At 45.0% G+C, this 23923-nt stretch overlaps 1 long non-coding RNA gene and 2 other non-coding genes across 5 annotated transcripts; all 3 read left to right on the plus strand.

The window, feature by feature from the left end:
- The first annotated feature begins 3608 nt into the window (after nt 1-3608).
- LOC120638042 lies at nt 3609-21550 on the plus strand. 3 transcript variants are annotated; one of them, XR_005659497.1, is made up of 5 exons: nt 3609-3836; nt 6899-6989; nt 10841-11037; nt 13917-14000; nt 18212-21550. It is a non-coding gene; the product is annotated as an uncharacterized LOC120638042 (long non-coding RNA). The 3 variants fall into 3 exon arrangements; XR_005659499.1 differs by lacking the exon at nt 3609-3836 and adding an exon at nt 5865-6125; XR_005659498.1 differs by lacking the exon at nt 3609-3836 and adding an exon at nt 6152-6348.
- Nucleotides 19038-19186, plus strand: MIRLET7F-1 (microRNA let-7f-1). Its single transcript, NR_034917.1, has one exon. It is a non-coding gene; the product is annotated as a microRNA let-7f-1 (primary transcript).
- MIRLET7D (microRNA let-7d) lies at nt 20428-20543 on the plus strand. Its single transcript, NR_034890.1, has one exon. It is a non-coding gene; the product is annotated as a microRNA let-7d (primary transcript).
- Nucleotides 21551-23923: the final 2373 nt, after the last annotated feature.

Here is a 23923-nt window from a genome sequence, read left to right on the forward strand (position 1 = left end):
CCTCCTTTCTTCTCCCACTACACCCCGCCTCACGCTCTTCATTCCTCTCAAGCTAACCTTCTCTCTGTGCCTCACTCTCGTCTCTCTTGCCTCCGAACTTTTGCTCGAGATTTTCCTAGACTGTAAGCTCCTCGATGGCAGGGATGGTATACACTTACTCGAATGTACTCTCCCAAGTGTTTAGTATAGCGCGGTCTGCACAGAGTAAGCGCTCGGTACATACAACTGCTTGATTCCTCCTGCCTGTAACTCCCTCCTCCTTCATATCTGCTAGACCGAAACTCTCCCCATCGTCAGAGTCCATACAAAATCCCACCTCATCCAGGAATCTTTCCCTGATTTATATTTCTTCTCTCCATGTCATATCCTCCCAACTACCACCCCCAGCCCAGAACCCCGCAACCTTAATGTCATCCTCGACCCTCTGCTACCCTTCGGCTCTCACATTCGGTCTACTGCCGAATCCTGGCATTCTCCCTGCCGCAACAGAGCCCAGATCTTACCCTTCCTCCCTACCTGGTACAAGCCTTGGCCTTGCCTCGGCTAGACTATTGCATCAGCCTCCTCACGGGTCTCCCAGCCTCCAGCCTCTCCCCACTCCAAACTATCCTACCCGCTGCGGCACGGATCATCTTCCTGGAGCGTCCCTCAGCCACACCTCTCCTAAGAATTCTCCACTGGCTCCATGTGTCTCTCTACATCAATCATGAGCTCCTCACGACCGGCTTCAAGGCTCTGCATAACCTGGCCCCACCTGACTTATCTGCTCTTTTCTCCCTCCGTTTCCCCAGTTGCTGTCTTCGTTCCACCCGAGCCAACCTTCTGGCTTTACTTCGCTTTCGACTCCCCTGCCTCCATTTCCTCACTCACGCTGTTTTCCCGGCTTGGGAGCTCCCTCCCTCCTAACATCACACAGACCACAGCTCTCCCCCTATTTGAATCCCTCCTAACACCCCACCTCCTCCAGTGAACTCCCCCCTCCCTGAATTTCCCAGAACCCTGAGCCAGATCAGCATGGCCTAGTGGATAGAGCACGGGCCTGGGAGCGGGCCTGGGAGTCAGAAGGACCTGGGATTATTCATTCAGTCGTATTTATGAGCGCTTACTGTGTGCAGAGCACTGCACTAAGTGCTTGGAAAGTACAATTCGGCAATAGAGACAATCAATCCCTGCCCACAACGGGCTGACATTTCTAATCCCGGCTCCGCTGCTTGCCTGTGTGACTTTGGGCAAGTCACTTGACTTCTCTGCGCCTTGGTTAACCTCATCTGTAAAACGGGGATTCAGACTGTGAGCCCCATGTAGGACAGGGACTGTGTCCACCCCGATGAGCCTGTATCTACCCCAGCGCTTAGAACAGTGCTTGATGCAGAGTAAATGCTTAATAATCGCCATCATCATCATTATCATCCCTCCAGGACTTAGCCGACTCTAGCACTTTATGACCGTATTTCCCCCCTCCTCAGCACTCACATATATATAGATAAATATATTTATTTATACGTATGTATATATACCAGTTCGACTTATTTATTTTGAACAGATTTCTTGCGTTCCTCTCCCCCGTCGGAGCGTAAGCCCTTGGTGGACGGGGACATCTCACATTAGCCCATACTTCCCAAATGCCTAGTAGAGTCTACTGCACCGATACATGCTAATATTGCTTCTACTCCTTTGGCGACACGTCTGCACTTCGGCACCCACCACTGCCACAGCCCCGCTGTAGATTTCGAGCTACGTGCCGTACCGTTTAAGCACTTACTTATCCACAAATCCACCTTTCCATTCTCGTCTTCCTTCTCTCAGTTGATCGATAAATAGCACGTGTGGAGCTCCTACTGCCTGCAACACCCTGTACTAGCTGCCCGAGAAAATAGAATCGGTACACACGATCTCCACCTTCGTGCAGCCTACGACCTCCCGCGGGAGACGGACACTACGAGAGTTACAGCGTGTAGGAAGTAATACGGTATATACGATATAAAGGACGTGCACACAAGTGTTACAAGGTTGTGTGTACTTAAATCCTCATGCGGCATGGAAGGGCTAACAGGGGCAGTTGTTTATACAGTGTGGAGATTAATGATTAATCGGGGAAGGCCTCCTGGAGAGGCGATTTCATAAGGGCTCTGAAGATGGGGAGACCCTTGCTCCGTTGACTACGAAGTGGGGGAGAGATTTCCAGGCGAGAGGTCAGCAGTAGGAGAGACGAGAACAAGGCACAGCGAGTAGGTTAACCTGAGAGGAATGGAGAATGCAACCCGAGATGTAGGGGAGAAGAGTGAAGCTGAGTAGGCGGGAGAGAGCCGATCGAGTGTTTCGAAGCCAGCGGTCTGGAGTTTCTGCTTGATGCAGAGGGGAACGGGCAACCATTAGAGGGTTTTCAGGAGCGGGGAGACGTGCGCAAAATGGGGTTTCGGAAAAACCAAGCGAGCGGCAGAGAGGTGGGTGGGTCGGAGGGAATGGAGACGTGGAGGCCGAGAGAACAGTGGGGTGACTGATTCAGGAGCTGAGCCAGGATACGCCGAGCACCTGGACCGACGTGCTGGCCGTTTAGATGGAGAGGGAAGGGCGGGGCTCGGAAATATCACCGAGGAAGATCGGACGGGATTTGGCGGTGGGCCCAATATGGGGATCGAAAGCGAGGGAGTCAAGAATAATGCCACGGTTCAGAGCTCGAGAGATGGAGACGACGGCGGTGCCGTCGGCCGTGAGGGGAGAGTCGGGGGGGGGGGGGGGGAGGAGAGGATTTGGGAGGGAAGATGAGAAGTTCGGTTTCGGATATCTTGAGGACGTGACGGTCGGCCCGTTCCCCCCCAAGTCCTGCTCCAGCTTTATTCCGCCCCCCCCCCCCCCATCCCTCCCACCCACCCAAGAGCGGCGGTACCAGAGCCGAGGAGCCTTAATCAATGGTTATAAGTGATACTTCAGAGCGGGGCTATGCTTAAATGACCTCTGGATCTGAATAGCCCTGAATAATATATACAATCATTTAATCAAGCTCCCGATCTTCAAGGAGCTCGGGCGCACTTTTCAAGGCATTGTAATCAGTATAATAGACCGCTTTAGCAGCCGTTTAGAAGGCTAGTGCCTCTCGGCCCCTTTCCAAGAGGAGAAGCAAGTCGGCCCGTTCAGATGGGCGCCACGTCGGACCACGGGGCCCGTCCACTCCATCCGTTACTGGAGGAGAGCGGGATTCCCTGGGGCCTGAATTTTATTTACCTCTTCGCCTCCGAACCAGCCGAGGCGGCTCGGAGCGAGAAAAGGCGCCATCTCTACGGGGCCATGTGACAAGCAGGCGGGAAGGGGAAGGGGCGTAGTGCATTCCCGGGTTGGCCTTGAGCGGGAAAAAAAAAAAAGGCTCAACGTCTATCACTTTGGGGCATCGACCAATAGGGAGCGAAAGACGGCGGCGGGAGAGGGGGGAGCGGGCGGATCGAACGCTCCTCCGGCCAATGGCAGCAGGCAACGCTCCCCCCCGCCCCGGGGGGGCGGGACCGCCCTCTCGCATCCAATGGGAGCAGAGATGACGAGGCGCCGAGGTCGGGGGTAGAGTTAAACGTCTGTCCGTCCTCCCCTTGTCCACCAATAAGGGGGCGGGTGGCGACTTCGCCACCACACTGCCACCACTACCACCGCCAGCCCCGTGCCTCCCCTCCTTCCTTCCCGCGACGCCTTTACCGCGAGCGGCCGCAGCGGCGCTCGCCCCCGCGCCTCAATCCGAGTTTTCGCCGCTGCGGGTTACCCCGTCCGGCGGTAGCGGGAAGCGAGAGGTATTGGGGCTGAGGCGGTGAGGGCAGCGGGTGTGGGCTTTACGCCTTACCCTCAGCTCTGAGGTAAGACGGAGGAACCGCCATTTTCCTCCACCCCTCACGTCCCCCCCGAGGCAGCAGGTTTGCGCCAAGCGCGATCGGGCTCGGGTATGCGCCAGAGCCCGATTGCGATTTTAGGGAACTCCGGGGTTCGGGCTGACGCCGGCAAACGGGACACTTTCCCGAGAGGGTGGGGGAGGTCGGAGGCGGAGGGGGGGTGGGTAAGCGAAGGGCGGATTCCGCTCGGGAAGGCAGGCGGTGAGGCCGGCGTCGCCTCGATCAGTGACAAATGCTCCCCGGCCTGGAACTCAGGCGTGGGGCAGCGTGTATGTGCCTCGACCCTAGAGTCTGAGACGATATCCTTTCCCCTCCCCGGACTCAGTTCTATTCATCGCAGTGGGAGCTCCCTCTTTTCCCCCCCCCCCCCCCCCCGCTGTTCTCGTTCTCTCTGTTTTCGTCTCTCATCACTTCGTCTCTCTCTCCTCGTTTCTCTCCGTCTCGCCTCTCTCCCTCGTCTCCTTTTTTCCTCCTCTCGTCCCTTTTTTCCCCCTCCTCTCGTCCCTTTTTCCCCCCTCCTCTCGTCCCTTTTTTTCCCCTCCTCTCGTCCCTTTTTTTCCCCTCCTCTCGTCCCTTTTTTTCCCCTCCTCTCGTCCCTTTTTTTCCCCTCTCTCCTCGTCCCTTTTTTTCCCCCTCCTCTCGTCCCTTTTTTTCCCCTCTCCTCTCGTCCCTTTTTTCCCCCCTCCTCTCGTCCCTTTTTTCCCCCTCCTCTCGTCCCTTTTTTTCCCCCTCCTCTCGTCCCTTTTTTCCCCCCTCCTCTCGTCCCTTTTTTCCCCCTCCTCTCGTCCCTTTTTTCCCCCTCCTCTCGTCCCTTTTTTTCCCCCTCCTCTCGTCCCTTTTTTTCCCCCTCCTCTCGTCCCTTTTTTTCCCCCTCCTCTCGTCCCTTTTTTTCCCCCTCCTCTCGTCCCTTTTTTTCCCCCTCCTCTCGTCCCTTTTTTTTCCCCCTCCTCTCGTCCCTTTTTTTTCCCCCTCCTCTCGTCCCTTTTTCCCCCCTCCTCTCCCTTCCCCCCGTCCCTTTTTCCCCCCCTCCTCTCGTCCCTTTTTTCCCCCTCCTCTCGTCCCTTTTTTCCCCCTCCTCTCGTCCCTTTTTTCCCCCTCCTCTCGTCCCTTTTTTCCCCCTCCTCTCGTCCCTTTTTTCCCCCTCCTCTCGTCCCTTTTTTCCCCCTCCTCTTCTCGTCCCTTTTTTCCCCCTCCTCTTCTCGTCCCTTTTTTCCCCCTCCTCTTCTCGTCCCTTTTTTTCCCCCTCCTCTTGTCCCTTTTTTTCCCTCTCCTCTTCTCGTCCCTTTTTTTCCCTCTCCTCTCGTCCCTCCCCCCCGTCCCTTTTTTCCCCCCCCTTCTCGTCCCCTTTTTTCCCCCCTCTCTTCTCTCCCTTTTTTCCCCCCTCTCTTCTCGTCCCTTTTTTCTCCCCTCTCTTCTCGTCCCTTTTTTCTCCCCTCTCTTCTCGTCCCTTTTTTCTCCCCTCTCTTCTCGTCCCTTTTTTCTCCCCTCTCTTCTCGTCCCTTTTTTCTCCCCTCTCTTCTCGTCCCTTTTTTCTCCCCTCTCTTCTCGTCCCTTTTTTCTCCCCTCTCTTCTCGTCCCTTTTTTCTCCCCTCTCTTCTCGTCCCTTTTTCCCCCCCTCTCTTCTCGTCCCTTTTTTCCCCCCTCTCTTCTCGTCCCTTTTTTCCCCCCTCTCTTCTCGTCCCTTTTTTCTCCCCTCTCTTCTCGTCCCTTTCCCCCCCCCTTCTCGTCCCCTTTTTTCCCCCCTCTCTTCTCGTCCCCTTTTTTCCCCCCTCTCTTCTCGTCCCTTTTTTCCCCCCTCTCTTCTCGTCCCTTTTTTCCCCCCTCTCTTCTCGTCCCCTTTTTTTCCCCCTCTCTTCTCGTCCCCTTTTTTTCCCCCTCTCTTCTCGTCCCCTTTTTTTCCCCCTCTCTTCTCGTCCCCTTTTTTTCCCCCTCTCTTCTCGTCCCCTTTTTTTCCCCCTCTCTTCTCGTCCCCTTTTTTTCCCCCTCTCTTCTCGTCCCCTTTTTTTCCCTGTCGCCTTTTTGTCCCCCTCTCGCTCTCGTCCTTTTTTTCCTCTCTTCTCTCGTCTCTCTCCTCGTCTCTCTCTTTCTCTCTCCACGTCCCTCTCTTTCTCTCTCCACGTCTCTCTCTTTCTCTCTCCACCCCTCCCCCCTCTCTTCAATCAAACTTGAGGCGCCTGGAAGTCCCGCCTCCCCGACCGACACGGGTTGGCTGCCGGGGCCCGTTGCCAAGTCCATTTGCGTCATTTCCGCTATCAGGTTTGCCGAGACCTTGGCCCTGGGGGTTGGGAGAGAGAGAAGGCGGGGGACGTGGGGAAAAGGGGCGGAGTAGAGCAGTAGATGAGACGAGTGTAAAGGGCGAGTGGGTTGTCTCCATCTTCGTCTCCGACGTAGTTTTGACCGTTAAGCAGCTCTCCAGCTCTGGAGCAGTTCCTGCGATTGAAGGTCTCCTGCAGCTGCCGCCCTTGGGAGGGGAGAAAGAGTAAGAGGACGGGGGCCGGGTTTTACCGTTTCTAGCAGTAGGGCTGCCACATTGCGACTCACTAGAAACAGTTGCCGGTCCCCTGGCTTTTTTGCCCGTTTTACCTTTTCGAGTCCAACGTCGTTCCTCCTAAGTAACCAATATACCCGAGGATTTTTTTTTAAATGAGTACAATTAACCTCTCTGTCCTTGGCCAAAAAAAATCCGAAATCCACCCAACGGCTTTTACGATAGATATTCCGTCCCCAGCCGTCTCCAGTGGGTGACCCTTTGAGGCATTTCTGAATAATACCGTAATATACGAAGTGCCTTTGGATCCTTAAAAGATGGAAAGATCTCTGTTGATAAGAGAAGCCGGCGGGTTGTCATTTTCAAATTTGGGAGGGGCTGTGTTTTCAGGGAGAAGTCAGACTGTATTTCTTGTCACTTTGTTAAAAGGGAGACTTATAAAAAATTTTGTGAATTTTTAAATTCTACTAAATGTTTTACTGAAATGTTATTTTGCCAACACCTGCATTTCTAGCCACCGATGCTATTTTTTGCTTTACAGGTAATAATTTCGTGACCAGAGATGCGTGCATTTTTGAAACAAGTTTGATGAAAGGCTCGTTGGACCCAAAATTATTCAGTGAATTTATTAGGTATGTTCTGAAATGGGTAAGGAATACTATGACTTTTTGAGAACTTGTATATGCTCCTGAAAAAATCACCACACTAAATAATATTAATTTTGAGTTTGCTATAAAAATTTGCTATTACTAGCTACTAGCCAATTGCCCCATAAACCTATCCCTCGGATTAACAGATCACATTTGGGTCTAGCTGGGGGGAGGAGGCGGGGGGTGGAGTTGGAAGGATGGGGCAGTGAATTAAGTTAGAAAAGTCCATTCACTATAGGGGGGAAAAAATCACAGGCTGAAACAAATGAATGAGGGACATGGCCATTTAGGCATGAGGCTATGACAACAAAATCAGCACTCCATTCTTTGTTTAAGCAGTTGTATTTAATTTTTAATTTGCTCCTGTCTGTAAGTTATTGTACATAATTTAAAACCGTTGGGTTTCAACCTGTCGTTCAGGACCCCCCCCCCCCATCAACTGTCTTCTGTCACTCCACCTCAGCTCACCCTTCTTTGTTTTTCCTAATCTGTTCACTATATCTCCTCCTTCTCTCTCCTGCTTTCTGACCCCTCGCCTTCCTACCTGGAACCCCCTTCAAATCTGCCAAGTCCGCAGCTCATTTCATCTCCCAAACCATCCTGAAAACCCACCTCCAGGGGGCATTCCCCAATTAAGCTCCACCTTTCCAGGACTCATTCATACAACAGCTGCCCGTGGCATTTTTTTTTTTAATATACACCCTAGCTCATGTAAATTCTCAACTCCTACTCATTCGCACTTTTTAAAAAATCTATTTATCCTTCCCTTCTTTTCTGTCGAGAGCCGTAAATTTCCAAATGGCTGGTGTCTGTCTGCCCGCCCGCCCCTCCTTGTAGACTTAAGTTTCTTGAGAGCAGGGTCGGTATCGCTTACCCAGCGCTTAATAGGTTGCTCCGCACACAGGACGTGCTCGATAAATAGTATGGATCAATTGAGCGCCGTGTCTCCTCCCCACCTAAATTGTGGGCCTGGGATTGTATCGTAACTGTTATTTTTGAATTTACTCCAGCACTTAAAAAGTCAGTTGTATTTATTTGTCGATCGCTTGCTGTGTGCAGAGCACTGAAGCGAGCGCTTGGGAGAGTACGATATGACAATCGATAGACTCATTCCCTGGCCGCAACGAGTTTTCAGTCCAGGCGGGACTTGCCAAGTGCAATACAATGAACCCAGTGTGTGCTCAATACATGATTACTGCCGCTAACTACTACATTCCACACATTCAATAAATACTGTTTGAAAAAAAAAAAGCCATGTGATACAGATTTTCTTTTAGCCCTGGGATTGGACCTCTTTGTAAATTAGAAACCTCTAAAATAAAGTGCTCTGGGCTAAACATAGGAGCGGGTAGTAATGTGAAGTAATTTTTTGGAGGTATATGTCAAGTGAAAGCTTACTGGCGTCAGTGGTCAAAGAACACGGGGTGTAGTTTCTAAACATTTGTTTCTAGAAATTAGGACATGTGCCATCATAGCAGCCAGGATAGGCTGCGATGCTGAAGTGGGTAAGGTAGGTTGTTTGAAAAATATAGACTGTTGTTGACCTAGGTGCAAGTAATGATGCGATTCTGTAAGTACTAGAAAAAATACAGAATTTTAAGATTATTCAAGAATTCTGTGCTGGTCCTTTGTGTTGATAGTATTGAATATGCTGGAGCCTCACAGATAATACATTACAAGTAGAAGTTTTAAGTGGTAAAATAGCAACTGTGTGTCCTCCCACTTATAAAAAAAAAAATTCAATTGTAAATCATTCAGTTTGGGCTCTTAGAATGAAGAGTGCACCACGTTAATTTTAGAACCCATAGCTACTAAAAAGTGATATTCATAATTACTATTAGCATTCATGTGAGCTTTGTGGCTCAGCTGCACCTATTAGGATGAAAGAGCCACTTATACTAGAGGCAGTGTCTTCATCCAACGCAGTTGCCTGGGGTTCTCTTTTAACCAGGCTTACTAAGTGTCTGAATTAATTCCATTTGGGTAAATAGATACCTGATTTTGGTCCTTTTTATACAATGTATTCCAAACATTTTTCCGGTTTCACTTATAGCGCTAGCCTTTTCAATCAATTGTATTTGAGTGCCTGTGTGTGCAGAGCACTCTACTAAGTGCTTGGGAGTGCACAATACAGGTGAGTGCAATAAAATAAATACATATGATCCCTGTCCTCAAGGGTTTACAATCTAGTGGGGGAGACAGACACTGAAATGTACAGTTAGGGGGATATTCAACTAACATGAGTTAACTGAATGCTGTGTAATAAATTTTCATTTGCTTTTGTATGTTGCCTATCTGGTATTTTATAAATAGGATTTTTTTTAATGTCATTTAAGTGCTTACTATGTATCAAAGACTGTTCTCAGCACTGGGGTAGGTACACGGTACACGTTAATCAGGCCAAATGCAGTCCCTGGCCCACATGGGGCTCACAGTAGGAGGGAAACAGCGTGGTCTAGAGGATAGAGAATGGGCCTGGGAGCCAGAAGGACCCAGATTCTAATGACTATTAAGATATTCCCATGTGGGATACGGACTGTGTCCAACCTGATTAGCTTGCATTTACCTCAGCGCTTAGTAGGGTCCCTGGCACATAGTGCTTCATAAGTGCCATTTAAAAAAAATAAAAGGTATTGAGTCCCTATTTTTCTTGTGACTTGATCAAGGCACATGGCGTAGATGGGATTGGAACCTGGGTCCCCTGGCTCCCAAGGCCATGCTTCTCCATTAGGGCACATTGCTTCCCCATTTGCCACCACCTCATATTAAACTCATAATATTTTGATTTGTCTTTAACTTAAACAGTAATCTCACTTGATAAATATCACTTGATCGGATCCGGTCTCTTGCCTCAGAGCTATTAGTTTTAAAATTGCAAAATTCCTCAATTTTGTGGCTAGAGGTAATCAGCGTTCTCCACTGAAGAGTTATCAACATCCCCTTATCTGTAATCAGGGATGCCATTAATTTGCTGGTTATTTTATATTGCTCAATGATTTTTAGGATGCACCTCTACTAATCTAATCATCTTGCTTAGGTGTCTTATTTCTCAGATAGAATGAGACAATCTCTCTGGCATTCAAAGGTATTAAAGTCCCTGATAGAGACCCACTTGCAACACACCTTTCTAAAGCAGTTACCTTCCTTGGTTCATAAACAAGATTTTACAAACTTTTTTAATCAGTGCAAAATGTTTATTAGTACTTTTGTCAACACTCGGTTATCTTGTGACTAATTTTGTTAAATATCACAATTGTTACTATTTACCGTAAACATTTAAGCATGTACTATGGTGCAAAGCACTGTACTGAGAGCTGGGTTGGTTGCAGTACATTCAGGTCTGACACACTCTGTCCCGACTGGAGAGAGAGAGAACAGGTATTTAATCCTCATTTTACAGATGAAGAAACTGAAGCGCAGAGAAGTGAAGTGATTTGCCCAAGGTCACACAGCATACAGTGGCATAGCTGGGATTAGAACCTGGGTGCCCTGGCTCCCAATCATGTAGCCTGTCAACTAGCGCACCTCTTTATCTTCTTCTCCGCCCCCCCCCCCCCCACCAGCTGCTCAATTATTCTTTGTAAAAGTATTCTACTCTTACAGAGTCCTATTAGAAAAGCACCATAATCTCAGTTTTTGTTAGCTGTACCATTAGGGAATTGTGCTAAAATAGTTTTGTTTTTTAAGCAAAGTATTGGACACCTCTTGAACTCATATGTTTCAGAATTATTGGGTAGAGAAACCTAATATTCAAAGCCATTTCTTTGATTAGAGTAGTAGACAAAGTATTTGATTACACTTTGATTTAAGTAATTTTTTATTGTATGTTTCAGATGAAAGACCAATGCCCAATTATTAATAATTGGCTAAAAAAATATTTGAAGTTGTAAAGAAAGGAGCAAATACCAGTGAGAAGTTTCCTGTAAAGTATGCCTGGATATTTTTCCAGTTTCAGAATCAGATTACTTAAATTGACTTCAGAGCATGTTCTAGAAGGAAATGACAAATATAACAAGTACTAGTAGTATCAGTAAGTACCTTTTTCCTATCTTGTTTTTATTCAGTAAGAGTTCCATTTATCATTAAGTGCAACTGGTTATGGTGCATAAATGCTAATTTACCTGGAAACAAATTAAATAGATCCTTGTACAATAGAAGCCATTGCAGCCTTAGCTACTTTCTGCAATTCTGGCTGTGTTTAAAATCTCTCCATTGGAGCATTGTAGAACCTTATTTAGTTTCACAAAAATTTTAGGTCCCTGGAGTGGAGCACTCATTTTTATAACATAAATATGTGGCTGTCAAGTACGTTATCGTTTGACCATAGAAGTTTTTCAGCTTCTTTGGTCAAGCGTAAAATGAAAACAGACCACATTTCATTTTATCTTTACCAACTTCCCGCCTTTTCAGGAGAGGCTGTTATCATCCTCACTGTGCAGATGAGGAAACTGGTACAAAGTTCCGAAGGGACTGGCCTGAGGCCACTGTACCAGTGGCACAGCAGGGACTACAAGACCTGTGGCACTTTTCACTAGACCCCATTTAATTAACATATTAATTAAAACACTTTCCAATGGCTCTTTTCCCCACTGCTTTCAAACATCTTCATGTCTCCCTAAGCCCTCCCTTGACCCCCACAGCTCCTTCCAGGTATCGCCCTGTCTCCCAACCATTCCTCTTCAAACAACTTTGGTGAGTTGTCTACACCTGCTATTTCTGCTTCCTCACCTCCAGTTCTCTCCTTGCCCCCTCCAATCTGGCTTCTTTGCCCTTCACGCCATGAAAACTGCTCTCTCAAGTCACCAGTGATCTTGCCAAATACAAAGGCCTCCACTCCATCCTAACCCCCTTCTGGAAACACTGTCTAACCTTGGCTTCACTGGCACTGTCCTCTCTCTGACCGCTCATTCTCAGTCTTTCGTGGGCTCCTCCTGCCTCCCACCCAGCAACTGTGAGTCACTCAAGCTCATTTCTGGGTCCCCTTCGGATTCACTCTCATGGCTTCAACCACCGTCTTTGTGCCGATGATTCCCAAATCCACCTCCAGCCCTCCCCTCTGCAGTCTCTGATGCCCCCTGCTTTCAGGACATCTCTACTTGGATGTCCCGCTGACACCTCAAACTTAACATATCCAAAACAGAACTGCTCATCTCTCTGCCCAAACCCTGCCCTCCCCCTGACTTACCATCACTGTAGACAGCCCTGCCATCCTTACTATTTCACAAGCCCATAAAACAGTGTGGCCTAGTGGAGAGAGCATGGGCCTGGGACTCAGAGGCCCTGGGTCCTAGTCCCAGCTCTGCCACTTGCCTATTGGGAGAAACTCCTGTGCCCCAGTTCCCTCGTCTGTAAAATGGAAATTAAGATTGTGAGCCCCACGTGGGATGTGGACTATGTCTAACCTGATTATCTTGTATCTACCATAGTGCTTAGTACAGTGTCTGATGTATTATGCACTAAACAGATATCATTAGAGGAAAAAATCCCATAACCTTGGCATTATCCTCAGCTAATCTATCTCATTTAACCCTCATATTTAGTCTGTCACCAAATCCTGTCAGTTCTACCTTCACAACAGTGCTAATATCCATCCTTTCCTCTCCATCCAAACTGCCACCACATTGATCCAAACACTTCATCCTATCCCACTTTGACTACTTCATCAGCCTTCTTGCTGGCCTCCTTCCTGCCTCTCCCTACTCCAGTCCAAACTTCACTCTGCTTGGATCATTTTTCTTTAAAAAAAAATAAAAAAAAAATTCAATCAATGTTTTCCCCACTCCTCAAGAAGCTCCAGTGGTTGCCCATCCACCACTGCATCAAACAGAAACTTCTTATCATTGGCTTTAAATCACTCCATCTCCTTGCCCCCCTGCCTATTTTACCTCACCGATTTCCTACTGCAACCTAGCACGCTCACTTTTACTCCTAATGCCACCTTACTGAACCTCAGTCTCTGTCTCGCCCCCATCCCCTTGCCCACATCCTCCCTCTGGCCTGGAACTCCCTCCCCCTTCGTATCTAACTGACCATCGCTCTCCCCACCTTCAAAGCCGTGTTCTCCAAGAGGCCTTCCCTGATTAAGCCCTCACTTGCCTACTCCCTCTTGCTTCTCTGTCACCCTTACACTTGGACCCTTTATTCACCCCACCCTCAACCACACAGCACTCACGTACATATTGTACTCTTCCCTAGAGCTTAGTACAGTGCTCTGCACATGAGCGCTCAATAAATACAATTGTATTCTTTGCTATATAAAAAGGGCAAATATGATCTTTGGTTGTTTAGAGTGCTGCCCTGAATGGGCAATTCTTTTTTTGCATCTGGGTGGTTTACATGCATTTCAACAATAGAATTGTATTTGATTGAATCCAAGTGCCCAACTACAGTCTAGTCCAAAAAAAAATTACATTTAATTGCTCTGGGTCAGTTTTCTTGAACAGCTATTCTTTCCTGTCTAGCCAAATTTTGATTTAGCTGGGGGAGGGCGGGGGATCCCTTACAATTTGCTGACATTCACATACTTTTTAAAAAGTAGTGATGCTCTACTTTGGGCTCCTGAATGGTTGATAGAAGAATCTGTGTGAAATGAAAGGTTGTTGCAGACCACTCGGACTTTAAAATCAACTTTAAAAAGTCTTTGGTGGTGGCCGTGTTGAGTAGCTTGGTTTTCTTGGCTATCTTTCCCAATAGCTAGCATAACTGCAATTACACCGGTATTTAAATTTTACACATGTGAATTATTCACGTTTTTCCAGAGAGACCTAAAGATAGTAATTAAATGTATCCGTGAGTGTTAGACACTGAAATTGTAGCAAAAAAAAGTCCATGTGGTATAATGTGGTATTGTTATTCTCCCTCCTTACCATAACATTTTGAAAAATAATTTTGATGTTTTATCTTTTTCAGAGGTGTGCCATGTCAGTGTTGTTGCTTACAGTGGATATTCTGTAAATATAGATTGATGGAGTGGCATAAGTACAGTCCTTCTAGGTAACTATCTTCATGTCTTGAGTCCTGTTTCCCAGTACTTGTGTAGTAAATGGTGATGTGGCAACACATATTTTAGATTCCTCACGTTCTACTTCTCTGAAGACCATTTTTGAAAAGAGGTAGTTTGGGGAGTAGTGGATGAGAATTCATTTCCATTTAAATACTGATTAGTGCCTATTGTTCTAAGAGAAGAATATTGTATTTCTGCATCGTATTGACATGATTAGAGAAAATCAGATGATCCTTATCTTTTGGCTTATTGTCAGTTGTGCAGTGGTCATTAGTACTCATTTGTATTTTCGGATGATTTGATCCTAACAATTACATGCTCACCCTCAGCACTGTAATGTGTAGATCAGTTGCACAAATGACTTTTCATCCTTTATGATCCTAAATTTAGCTTATGTAAGATCTTCTGCTTTTTCTATCATACTAATTTGTTCCATCACTGCTCATAATGTTGATCCAAATCCTGTTTTTCCCCCAAGAAATTTTGCCCATGTCTGTTTTACCTTTAATTTGTCAAAAATTTTTGTTGCCTCAAATTAAAACTCAATCCTCTGTTCCACAGCAACCAGTTGCGTTTGTGGAAAAGAATAGGCTTTCAGTTAGAAAGTATAAAGCGGGATTAAAATACATTTTTTTTTCCACTGATTGGTAGCAAATAGTGGTACCAAAAAAAAACACCTTTGTACAATTAGAACCAGGAGAGAGTTTGAGAAGACTGAAATATTAAGACATATTAAGCCAAAAATGCCATTGCCAGGTAAGACCAATGAACTTGACTCAGTCTAGTATTCTATTTCTGATCATGGAACTGATGATTTTTAAATGGTATTTAAGTGCGTACTATGTCAAGCACTGTTCTAAGCGCTGGGCTAGATGCAACTTAATCAGGCTCCATAAAATCCCTTATCCCACAGGGCGTTCACATTCTTAAGTAGGGGGAATGGGTATGGAATCTCCATTTTACAGATGAGGAAACTAAGGCAGAGAAGTCCAAGTGACTTGCCTCCAGTCACACAGCAGGTAAGTGGCTGAGCTGGGATTGGAATCCAGGTCTCTTGGCTCTCAGTCCCATTCTCTTTCCACTAGGCCATGCTGGTGATGGGAGGAATGGTGCGATTGATAGCTAACCTTCTTGATAGCCACCCTGAAGCTGAAGCATGCGCCATCCCAAATCCCTCCTTTTCCTGCTTGTGCACCTAATGCCCATTCATCTTAAACCCTTCTTGAGGTCCTTAACTTGCCCTCTTAATAATCCATTTGGAGATCACTTGTCCATGAGTTTATCCGACTTCATCTTGAGCCTGAGGGTATTTTGGCCCATAAGACTTGTTTGGTGAACAGAGTCCATATATGTTTCCACCGACAAGTTGGTGTGCTTTTGTAAGTACCAAGAGGTCCAGTTTTAGATAAGAGGAAAAACTCCTCATGGGACCCCAGTAGATTTCTGGAAACTTAAAATGGCTGAAATGAAAATTACCCCCAGAGAATATAAGCAACTGGGGAAAGTTGTTTCAAGTACAATATTGTGTAAAGCAAAGCTGGTTATACTTCTGGTATTGGTTGTATATGGTAAGTGATTAAATTTCTGCCAAGAAAATCTGGGCTCTTATGTCAGAAGCCAGCAGATGCTTAAGAAAGATCCTTGGAGTAGAGGAAGCCAAGTTTAAGTCTTTCTACAAAAGGAATTGAGCAAGGGTAGCAGACATTTGGATCATAGGTACCCACTCCTTGGGGGTGATGGAGGTGATTGCCCCCACAAGTTTTCGGAGATGGCCTCCCAGCCTTGCTCAAATCTCTAATAAGACTTGAAGGTTTTGAAATCAGGGTGAAAAGCCTCAAATGGTGGCTTTCTGGCCTATTAACTCTTTTGAAGCCAATCCCTTCTCTGGTCTCATCCCACTAAAATTTCTGCCCCCCTTTCAGCCAGTGTGCAAAATGAAAAGGGAGCACCTAGGGTACGACCAAATATTTGCAGTTTTCATTTTGACCAGTAGACTGTCAGGAGCCTTTGCCTAACCTATAAAGGAATTTTAACCAGCCTACTAGTAATTTTCCCTTATAATTTAGTCATTAATGAGCCTTGCTTTAAAATGAGAAGTAATTTTCTTTGAGCAATTCAAATGCTCCCCATACCGTAGATTTTACTAAGTTGCAGATCATGTTGCAGTAAAGATGCTCAAATCGTTTGGCAGTTCTTTGCCCCACTAGTAGTGAGTGAGGGGGGAAAAATGTGTCTGCATCAGAGGTTTTTGGTTGCAGGTTTTCTTTGGATTCATTTTTTTTTCCAGTCAAACTTTTTTTTAACAGCTTGGTTAGAATCCACACTTTAAAATGGCTTCTGTGTGGTGGTTTTTTTTTTTTAATTGCATACCCATTTCTCCTATAATGTGGGGGTTGTATTCTTGCAGAACCCCATGTTAAGGAAGACTTGGGCCATAGTACTCATCTGTCCCTGTGCCATGCGCCTGCACACAGGCCATTTCTTCTGACACAGCAGCGTGAGGTATCCCAACAGACTGGTGCTGTCAGATGGACGTTCCTTACTTCCCTAGCTATGTACCAGCCAAACTGAGAGCATGTGTCTTGGCAGGACTGAGAGTTTGGGGTTCTCCAGCCCATTCATTTGGTCTTTCAGGACACCAGAGTGTTTACTTAATTGAGCATGTGTGGGTTGATAGATTCAAATAATTTCTGAAGGTAAGCACAGCGGCTAGTGAAAGTACAAGTCTGGGAATTAGCGTGAACATTTGAAGAATAATTCATTAAAATTCTGCACTTCCTTTGTAGATGTTTGCTGATTACGAATAATAGCATCATCCCTTTATGTAATAGTGCATTTAATCATAGGTTTGAAGTACCTGTGGTGGCTTCTTTAATGTGGTGAGGACATCAGGATTCATTAGAAGCTCCTTATCTCTCGTTCAGGCATAATTTTAAATCTCACCATGTGGATTCCAAAATGATTCAGTGTAGGGGAAAAAAAATTTAGCATGGCTCAGTGGAAAGAGCACGGGCTTTGGAGTCAGGGCTCATGAGTTCGAATCCCAGCTCTGCCACTTGTCGGCTGTGTGACTGTGGGCAAGTCACTTAACTTCTCTGTGCCTCAGTTTCCTCATCTGTAAAATGGGGATTAAGACTGTGAGCCCCACGTGGTACAACCTGATTCCCCTATGTCTACCCCAGCGCTTAGAACAGTGCTCGGCACATAGTAAGCGCTTAACAAATACCAACATTATTATTATTAACTCTTTGGCTGTTATGTAAAGTGTGTGAGGCATTTTATCCAGAGTCCATTCGTTTTCACAGTCCTAATACAAAAGATCCTATTCTCAATCATGTTCGATCAGCCTCCTTGCTGACCTCCCTGCCTCCTCTGTCTCCCTACTCCAATTCTTATTTTACCTTGCTGCCCAGCTCATTTGCAGAAAAAAACAAACCAGTCCCCATCTCCCCACACCTGAAGAACCTCCAGTGGTTCCCCATCCACCTCCGACAGAAACTCCTTACCATCTGCTTTAAATCAATCAGCTCTTCCCCCTTCTACCTTACCTAGCTGTGGCCCTGCTGCAACCAAGCCTGTGAGCTTTGCTCCTCTAATGCCGAAATCTACTCATTGTACCTTGATCTTGTCCGTCTTGCCGCAGACTCCTTGGCCTCCTGCTGGACCAGAACTCCATCCACCTTCCTATCTTCTCCAAGAGACTTTCCCTGACTTAAGCCCTTATTTCCTCTATCTTCTGCATTGCCTATGCATTTGGATCCGTACCCTTTAACACTTTAATATTCTCCTCAGCCCCACAGTGCATACATACATATCCATAAATTTATTTTAATGTAACTCTCCTCCTCTATACTGTAAACTCCTTGTGGACAGGGATTGCATCTACCAATTGTGTTTTACTCTCCCAAGAGGTTAGTACAGTGTTCTGCCCACAGTAAGCGCTCAAATACCATTGATCAGTTAGGAATTTTTATTTAATGGCAGTAACCAGAAAGTTTTTAAAATAGTTTTCAGAGAGACAGTCAAACACATTCATTAAGGGATACATAGTGCTGTTCTATGCTCATTTAAAGAAAAACGTTGTATTGGTTCATTTTTTATGTCTAGGTTTACTAAATATTTGTTGAATTTCTTACTCTCTAGTGAATTAGAGTAGTTTTAAGAAACATAACATTTAATGGAATATTTAAATCACCTACAGGAAATCGTGGTCATATGGACAGAAGATGTGATGAAATTCTTTTCCCGGAATTTGGTCTGGGCCAGACTGATATCCTTTTTCGATGACTCTGACTGAAGATGTTTTCACTGTGGGATGAGGTAGTAGGTTGTATAGTTTTAGGGTCATACCCACCACTGGGAGATAACTATACAATCTACTGTCTTTCCCAAAGTGGAGAAAATCAACAGCTGCATCATGGTTTTCATTTGAAATGAATAAAAGAAATTCACGACTGAGTAGTTTAAGACCATTCAGTGAGTTACCCTGTAAATCGTTCTGGTAGTGCATTTTACTTAAATGTGCACTATTTAATGAGAATCAGGGTTTTTTTTTTTCCTGATCCAGAAAAAGTACTTCTGTCTTTCCCCACCAAGTAGTAAACATCTTAATATATCTTTGTTTATCATTTTCTTCACGTGCATAATGGCCAATGGCAAAGTCATGCAAATTAGTAGGCACAAAAAGCAAATAAAAAAGAATACTTAAAATGTACTTGTGTTGTTTCCCAAATGCTAAAGGATTTGGGAAGAACTTGAGTTTCTTGTAACTGTTAAGCAAGATAAAGCTTGTTTGAAATACTCAAGTTAGTTTGTAAGCTCCTTGAGAGCAGGGGTCTTGTCTTTTTTAAATTCTCTATCTCCATTCCTTAGGTATTTTATACAGTGCAGTGCACCTTTAGGGTACTCAAAATATTGTTGACTTGTTAAGATGTGTGTGTGACTTTAAATTCACAAAGAAAAGACGTTGCTATAGATGTTCAAGTATTTTAGGTACAGAAGTCCTTGTAACTCAGTTGTTGTCTGTGTTTGCTAAGGATGGATTGCTCTGGCAGAGTGAGGTAGTAGATTGTATAGTTTTTAGGGTAGTAATTTTATCCTTTTCCGGAGATAACTATACAATCTATTGCCTTCCCTGAGGAGCAGAATTTCTACGGTGGTTTCTATCCGGGTTTGACTGTTGGGAGCATTTAACTTTATGCATTGTTATTTGTGGTATGTAAACTTGACTTTTTTTTTCCCCCTCTAAAGCTAAAATTTTCATGTCAATTTTAACATTCTTTCTATATCACCAAGGGGACAGGTTCCAGGTTCTGTTTGTTGGGTATGGTGCTTTGGTTATTACTGCCTGTTAACAATATTTCACAACTAAGAATTGACTAGATCTGGTCAAAGGATGGTTTGGCTTAGAGTGTCGTTGTCTCCATTGTCACCTGCAGATTGACTGGACAGGGCAGTGCATTAATTTTATGGTCTGTGTGGTGGGCATGGTTAGTGTGTGAGTTGTAGATGTTCCTGTGTTCCTGACCAGAGAGGAAGAGCAACTGAAAATCTCTTAAAAGCCATTGTAGCTAGAATTTACTGAAGAAGAAAATGGCTCCTAGCGCCCTCTGGTGTAAAAATTACTGAGGAGCTTAAGGGGACATGTTAGTTTGGCTGTGATGTTTTTTTTGTTTTTTCTTTCCAGTGAACCTTGGATCTAAGCCTAGGAACTGTATTGAAAATATGCTCTTACCCTTTTGTTTATATGCCATTTACTAACTTTTGTCCCAGGTAGTATGATATGGAAATGGGATTTTTTTTAAAAATTAATATATAGATTAGTTAACACTGAGATAACTGTACGTGCCATCAGGTTGTTTGTGTGTGGGGGGGGGGGGGGGAACCCACCACCATGTTTAATTCATTCCCCATAGTCTCTTCTAATTGTCCCTAGACAGATTATATTGATGTACCTAGGAAAAACATTAATTAGCAATAAACATTGCTGGGGGGGGGCATGATAACCATTTCTTTTGTACTTAATCCAAACTGAGCCTTCCATTAACTTCATATCAGATTTTTCTAATTTGAATTACTCTTGATAACTAAATTACCCCAAATCCTTGGAAGAGTGTGTGGAATCCAGGAGGAGCATACTCTGTCAAATTGAGGCAATGAGGAGTGAGTGGTGCAAGTTAAACCTCTTGGATTGCGATGAGACCCGCTAATTAAATTGTAGCTTTTTCTTTTGTTTGTGATTCATTTTCCCACATTATTAGGTAAGCACAGTGTACAAGTGGCCAATTAAACTTCAAGTTCTTAGAAGAAAGGCACAAATGGAAAGATGAAATTGATCTATATTTCTGAAACTACTAAGTCTAAACAAAGCCCAAATTTAACAGCGCTTCAGTGCACCTGCCAAATAGAAGAACCTTAGAAGAAACTATGGGCTCCTAGGAAGAGGTAGTAGGTTGCATAGTTTTAGGGCAGTGATTTTGCTCATAAGGTGTTAACTATACAACCTGCTGCCTTTCTTAGGGCTTTATTATTACACCGGGACCTGTTACTTGGCTCAGTTTAAGCAAACTTCTGCACGTTGAACTTACAAAAGGACTGGAAAAAACCAAACTTATTGAATGTTCTTTGAGCATTGCATCAGGGCATATAGCTCGAGTGTTTACATCCCAAGTTTGTGCTGAAGTAATGCAGGGTAAGTGTAGTTGCAGCTTACAGCATTAGTAACTTTAAGATAAGGGTTTTTGAGTTGAAGATGCTAAATGCTGCTGTTGCATTTGAGGTCAGTGATCTACTTAAAATTAATTGATCTCTGAACTTCTTGTAGCTTGTTTCCCTCAGTACAGTCGTGTTGCTAATTGGCTGCTATCTGATTGTTTTGGGCAGGGTATATGTCTGCTAATTCTCTTGTATTGTACTCTCCCAAGTGCTCAGTACAGTGCTCTGCACATAGTAGTTGCTCCATAAATAGCATCGATCTGGTCTGAATAGAAACTATCACATGTTGCCTTTTTAACATTAAACCTGGATGTTATATATTGTCATACTTTTTGTTCTGTACAATGTTTCCATAGATTGGAAATCTCCATTTTACAGAGCAATTGTGACTTTATATACACCTTTAGGGTACTAGATGTGGGCAGTCAGACTGAGAAATTTTGTTAACTTCTGATTAAATAAGACTGCATTAATCAAACTTGTAACATGTTGTAAACATTTTGACTTTCCTTAGAACTTCTGTTTTAATTCAGATGTGTAATAACTGTCCTGACTGTCATTTGAATAATTGGATGCTTCCCTTAGACACTTTACTTGTCAAACTCACTTGGTGAGTACCACAAACTTGTCTGAAGACTAGATTGTAAACTCATTGTGTGCAGGGAACATGTCTACCAACTCTTATTGTTCTCCCCAAGCATTTGGTACAGTGCTCTGAATGCGGTAAGCGGTCCATAAATGATCAACTCTTAATGACCATTGACTTGTTTGCATTGTTCTCATTTGCTAGCTTTTACAAATAAATTCTAATTTTTGGAAACCATTACTTGGAGTACTGCTTATTAATGCATTCGCAGTCATTTGAAAGTTAAAGGGGGGGAAGCATGCACACACTGGATGAAAAAATGTTCAGTTACTCAATTCTATAAATTATGTTCTTGATGAACTCTGCATTAAGGAAAACTCACATTCAGATACTCAAACATTGAGCAGTATCACCTTGCATTCTCTCCAGACAGATGTGCATTATCAGAGGAAAGTTGCATCATTTCCCCAACCCAAAACATGCAGTAAAAGCATAAAAGTAAAAGGGAATCCCGAACATAAACCATGACCACTTAAGACTATAAGCCCCATGTGGGGATAAGAACTGTCTGACCTGATGGGCTCGTATCTACCCCAGCACTTAAGGCAGTTCTTAGCACAGAAAGCACATAATGAATACCAGTCATTATTCCACAGTCAAAGATGATTGCCTTCACTAACTCAGTGATGTTCTCGGGATATGCTACTTGGCGCAGGGCTTCGGTCCATTTGGCAGTGATACCATCTAGTTTGCCTTAGGCTATGCAATTATTTGCTCTTCTGAATAAGTCTGTGTACTTTGCTAAATGATTTGCCCAAGATTACACTGAGGCCTGAAGTATAGGCTAGGTGTCAAATTGCTTTGTTTTATTACTCTAATACCCCCTGCTTGCTTCAGAACCCAGTCTACCACAATAGCACTAAGGGTGGATAGGAACCACATCACAAGAACTTCCTAGAAACAATGTAGTCTGACTTGAAAGCTTGTCAAAAGACTCACCACAGCTTCATTTAGTAGTGTTTGATTGCTTTTAATGCTCACTTCCAAGAAGTTAGCTTGGGTATGGACTTCAAAAGCAAGAATGAAACAAAAAACGTTGGCTCTGCTGTTCTTGCCCAGGCCTTCCAATCAGTTTTTTTTTTTAAATGCCATTTAAGTGCTTACTATGTGTAGGGCACTGTATTAAGCCCTGGGGTAGATACAAACTAGCAGGTTGGACAGAGTCAGTGTCCCAGATGGGGCTCAGTGTTAATCTCTATTTTACAGATTAGGTAACAGGCATAGAGGAGCTGTGACTTGCCCAAAGTCGCACGGCAGGCAAGTGGCAGATTAGAAACGAGTTCCTCTGACTGAGGGCCCTGCTCTTTCCACTAGACCACACTGTTTCTGAAATTATTATGCGTTTGGGCGAATAGAAGGGAATAGCTTGGAATGAATTTGCACTGGTCAAGTTTAGTGGAAGACTCAACAATTATCCTGTCACTTTTACCTCATGTAAACAGACCACACACATCCCTAAAGGTGCTTTTTGGACTGATGTTGGACTGGCTACATCCTTATATCCTATATCCTTATTCTCCTATCCTTCAGCTGTCTTTTCAACACTTCCGTGACCACTCAGCTCACAGTCCTCCATAGCACTTACCTCCATATGCATTACTTCCTCCAATCAATGGTATCCGAGTGCTTTCTGGGTGTGGCGGAAGCTCTAATTTTCTGAAACGTCTCCCTCCCACACTAAATTGTAAGCTCCATGAGGGCAGAGACCTGGTTTCTTACCTTAATTGTTAATAAAGGTTGGGTGGACCTTTGCCAGTAGGCAAATTGGGATCCGTAAACCCAAAGGGATGGTGAAATCGAGTAAGAGGAAAGGAGTAGCCAGCCAGGCAGCCCTGGTGGGGGGAATCTAGGCTCTGTGGAAAGAAGTCATAGAACAGCAGGAACCCATAGCTGCCCTGGAAGAAGTAGCAGAACAGGGCTTGGTCCAACAGGTCTCAGTCTCACAGGCTGAGGTACAGTGAGCAAAGGAGGAGGTGGAGAATAAATGGGGTTTTTTTGGGGGGAGGTTTGCAGGTTTAAGAACTGAGAAAGATCCAGGGATGGGAGTCTTAGGAAGGGAAAGGGATGTCGTCTTGTTATGCCCAGGTGGAACCCTTACCCCCACCTCCTTACCTGAAACACCCAGAAGTTCCAGAGGACCCAGGGCCATCGAACACCCTGCAGGTTCCCCAGTGACCAGAAGGACTCAGCACATATTACCCTGGGCTAGTCCACTTGAGTTGCAGAAAGGTTGCAGGGTACTCAGGGTGGGGTCTGCCCCTTTAGAAGATGACCACTCCCCAAAGCAAGAGGTGACAGAGCTCATCATGGCCTCCCTCTCATCATCCAGGAAATTTTAGGGCCTGGTAGAAAGGCCATGGGCCTGGGAGTTACAGGCCCTGGGTTAATAATAATAATGTTGGTATTTGTTAAGCGCTTACTATGTGCTGAGCACTGTTCTAAGCACTGGGGTAGACATAGGGGAATCAGGTTGTCCCACGTGGGGCTCACAGTCTTAATCCCCATTTTACAGATGAGGGAACTGAGGCACGGAGAAGTTAAGTGACTTGCCCA

This window comes from Ornithorhynchus anatinus, chromosome X1, assembly GCF_004115215.2.
Source record: "Ornithorhynchus anatinus isolate Pmale09 chromosome X1, mOrnAna1.pri.v4, whole genome shotgun sequence".
In the NCBI taxonomy this organism is placed as follows: domain Eukaryota; kingdom Metazoa; phylum Chordata; class Mammalia; order Monotremata; family Ornithorhynchidae; genus Ornithorhynchus; species Ornithorhynchus anatinus.